The 4,166-nt window shown below is 36.0% G+C and overlaps 1 protein-coding gene across 1 annotated transcript in view; it reads left to right on the top strand.

The window, feature by feature from the left end:
* The first annotated feature begins 2,063 nt into the window (after positions 1-2,063).
* The window catches only part of LOC125033645 (acetylcholine receptor subunit beta-like 1), a 13,935-nt gene continuing 11,832 nt past the window's right edge, over positions 2,064-4,166 (top strand). The window contains exon 1 of the mRNA XM_047625327.1: positions 2,064-2,120. The gene's annotated coding sequence lies outside the window, so the exon portion shown is untranslated. The remainder of the gene's footprint in view (positions 2,121-4,166) is intronic.

Genomic DNA, 4,166 nt, shown 5'->3' on the forward strand with positions numbered 1-4,166 from the left:
AACTCCCACAATCTCATATAAGGAAGAGGAAGAAAAGGTTTAAAAAAAATGGAAGACAAAGAAGAATAAAAGAGCAATAAGAGAAACCAAAGCGAACTAACCTCCGCCTCCGCTTCTCTCACGCTGAATGGCGGTCTACGCGCATGAAAGTAGTCCCAAATATAAAACATTTTTTTTGACAAAGACGCTGTGGTTTAGGGGAATGGGAGGCGGGAGGGGGGAGGGGGGGCGATGAAGGATGCAGACAACCATCTGTCTCTGTGTGTAGATTGCAAGGTGAGATAAGATCCGCTGGTGATTGCAGGTGTGCCTCAGCCCTGCACGCTACTGCCGTCTTTAAACGCATCGAGACGATTCACTTCTGCGGGAGGAAGAGATATTGCTGTGCGGGGGCGTTTGTCATCTTTTTTCTCTCTTTTTCTTGTTTTCTCCGTGTGGTGTATTCAGGAAGGCATTTGTGAAACGTACAATGTATTTATGGAAAATGATAATAATTGTAGTAATTATAGTTGGGATGATGATGATAATGATAACAATGATGTTGATAATAATGATTATTATAATAATAATGATGATAATGATGATGATGGTAATAATAATAATAATGATAATGATAATAATAACAATAATAACAACAACAATAATAATAATGATAATAATCAGTCATAATAATAACATTAACGTCGACAAAGAAAATAACACAAACTTTAAAGGGATGAGATGGAACAACACGGAGACGCTCAAACAAGGGATTTAATTCTCTTCAAAACTATTTAATTCTGTCTTCTCTCACTGCACGTGTCCATAGCTCCGCGTAGACGAGGTTTAATCGTTTATACTTGGAAACTAATTACACACATACAATTACGTTGAATATTGCAGTTTGCGATTGAAATCTGTGCGTGATTTTGGTATTGTGAAGGTTAGAGACATTTTGGAATGTAAGGTAAGCGATTAAGAGATAATGTATTTAGTTAGACGAGTACAATTAATGTTGCTTAGAATTTGTATCAGCCTGTTATTACAATTATCATTATTGATACTGTTAGTATTTGCTTTATTGTTATTGTCATTATTATTAGTATTAGTAATTCGTTATCATTACTCTCACAAATAATATCGTACTGTTATTATTATTATTTTCATTGTTATTATTATAATTATCATTATTATAACCCTCATCATCATCATCATTAGCATTAACAGAAGTAGAAGTAGTAGTAGTATCATTATTATTATTATAAATATATTTATCATTATTATTATATTATTATCATTCTCACAGTTGCTAGTATCATCATTATCATCCTCATTACCAATATCATTATTATTATCACTACAGTTATCACTATTATTATTATTACTACAATTACCACTATTATTATTACCACTACTATCACCATTGCTATTACCATTCTTTTTGTTATTTGTATTAGTATTATTACTAGTTTTATTATCATTGTTGTTATTGTTGTTGTTTTTATCATTATCATTACTATTACTATCATTATTGTTATCATTTTCACTATTATTATTATGATTACCATTGTCGTTATCATTATCATAATTAATAGTAGTAGTAATATCGTTATTGTCATTATTATTCCTTTGATTATCATTATCAATATTACTATTATTATAATTTATTGTTGTTACCATTATTATCATTATTATTATTATTATTATTATTATTATTATTATTATTATTATTATTACTTTAAATGTATTTGTCATCATTTATATATATATATGTATATATATATATATATATATATGTGTGTGTGTGTGTGTGTGTGTGTGTGTGTGTGTGTGTGTGTGTGTGTGTGAGTGTGTGTATACATATATACATTATATATATGTATATATAAATAAATATATATATGTGTATATATACATATATATATATATATATATATATATATATATATATATATATAGTTACGGTGCCATCCTAGAAAGAAAACTTGGCCCTGCAGAGCACATGCATCCTCGCACACCTCCGTGTTCGGCTGAACTAGGCCTCGCCTCCCTCTGCCCACCGATGTCTTCCTCCAGCTGATTCGTCTGCATGTGGAGTCTGAGCTCTCATCCATCTCCCTTCGTCCGTCGATTTAGCGGAGGTATGTCGACGACGTCTTTGCTCTCGGCCCTCATGACCCTGCCCTATTCTTGGATTTCCTGACGCAGCTGAACTCTCTCTCTCCTTCCATCCGTTCCAAGGTGGAAAGGGAGGTTGACAGCAAGCTCCATTTCTTGGACACCCTAGTTTATCGATCTGCTGACCACTTCTCCTTCTCCATATACAGGGAGCCCATGCATAGTGGTATGTACATACACTTCTTCTCTTACCATCCTCTCCATGTGAACAGGTGTTGACACCTCGCTGCTCCTTCGCGCCCTCCGCATCTGTGACCCCCAGTACCTGGATGGAGAGATAGACTTCCTGAGTTGTTCGTTCTCCAAACTGGACTACCCTCGTCATGTTCTCGACGTCCCATTATCCAGGCTGCCCGTCTACTCTCTCCGTCGCCCTCTTCGCCCTCTCACTGCAGGCTGATCTTTCACCAGGTGAACTCTCTCTGTCGCAATCTAGTCCACACCAGTCCTCCCTCTACCTAGAAGGTGGTGACCTATGCTGTTCCTTGTGCCTCCTGTGATAAGCAATACTCTGGCGAGACGGGCGCCAGTCTCACTAAGCGTCTGTCTCAACATAAGTACGCTGCTTTCAGGGGACACAACAACAACGCCCTATTTTGCCATCAGTTGGACACAGGCCATCAAATGGAGTGGTCAGCGGCGCGAATTGTCTTTCCTTTCGCTGATGTCCACGCCTGCAGACTGGTGGAATCCTCCTTGATAAAGCTGCTGCCTAATTTCAACCTGAACAGCGGCTTTTTTCCTGCCGACAGTCTCCCCGCTTCCCACATCCTCCGCCTTCTCCCGTACGCCGGCCGCCCTGCGCACAGTCCGCCCGACCCTCCGACCTGACCTGCCTCCGCTTCCGTGTGTCTGTCCTTGTCCTCTCCTCTCTCTCTCTCTTATACCCCCTCCTCTCCCTTTTCTCTCTCTCTCTCTCTCTTATACCCCTTCCTCTCCCTTTTCTCTCTCTCTCTTATACCACCTCCTCTCCCTTTTCTCTCTCTCTCTTATACCCCCTCCTCCCCCTTTTCTCTTCAAACCTGCAGATGGAATTCAGGTAGATTTAGAAATTGTAGTTTCATTTTCAGTAAGTCTAGTTTAGCACTGTGGGTGTTTCTACCATTATCATTAGTATTGCCATTATAATTGATATCTTTATCATTTTTACTAATATAATTATTGCTGTAGTTGTTTTTATCATCACGCTTACTACTATCATGATGATTAGCATTATCATCATTAATATCTTATTATTTCAGTTATCAGTTATTATTATTATTTGATTATTATTATTGTCATTACGATTATTATTACTAGTATCATTATTATTGCTGCTATTTGCATTGTTATTGTTATCATTATTATATTTTATCATAACTGTTATTATTATTACTGTTGCTGTTACTATTGTCAATACAATTATCATTAACAATATCATCATCATCATCAATATTATCATTATTTTTTTTTTTTTTTTTGTTATATAGTTTGACTAAATTTCCTGTAAGTTATCTGGCGACACACATTATTAATCGATTATCATTATCAACCGAGTTAGATTATTAGATTCTTAACCGAGAGAGTTCTTATGACTGGGATTGACGTGTGTAGTAGCTACGGTTTTATCTAGTTCAGTATTATTCTTTCTATGTTTTCCTATTCCTGACGTTGTCTCATTTGTTTTGAAATAGGAGAGAAAAAACAGAAATCTTGATCTTAACAAGTACATTACACGTTTTCCCCAATATCCGCCATGGAATACAAAAATTTTCGTTTACAAAAGTTACCCCTCTAGACGCATAATCGTTTTCTCAAAGCATAGACTAAGAAAACCATAAATTTTGATGGGATACTAAGTAAGAAATTATTGTATATACATGAGAGGAAATTGTAAAAATAAATGAATAAATACAATAAAATAAAAACTCAATCCAATATAATACTACAGTACTACAGTGTCTTATAAACAAGAAAAGAAAACGTAATTTGCGCGTTGTTGACAAAGTGGTGCCTCTATGACGTCACAG

Source organism: Penaeus chinensis, chromosome 16 (genome assembly GCF_019202785.1).
Source record: "Penaeus chinensis breed Huanghai No. 1 chromosome 16, ASM1920278v2, whole genome shotgun sequence".
Classification (NCBI taxonomy): Eukaryota; Metazoa; Arthropoda; class Malacostraca; order Decapoda; family Penaeidae; genus Penaeus; species Penaeus chinensis.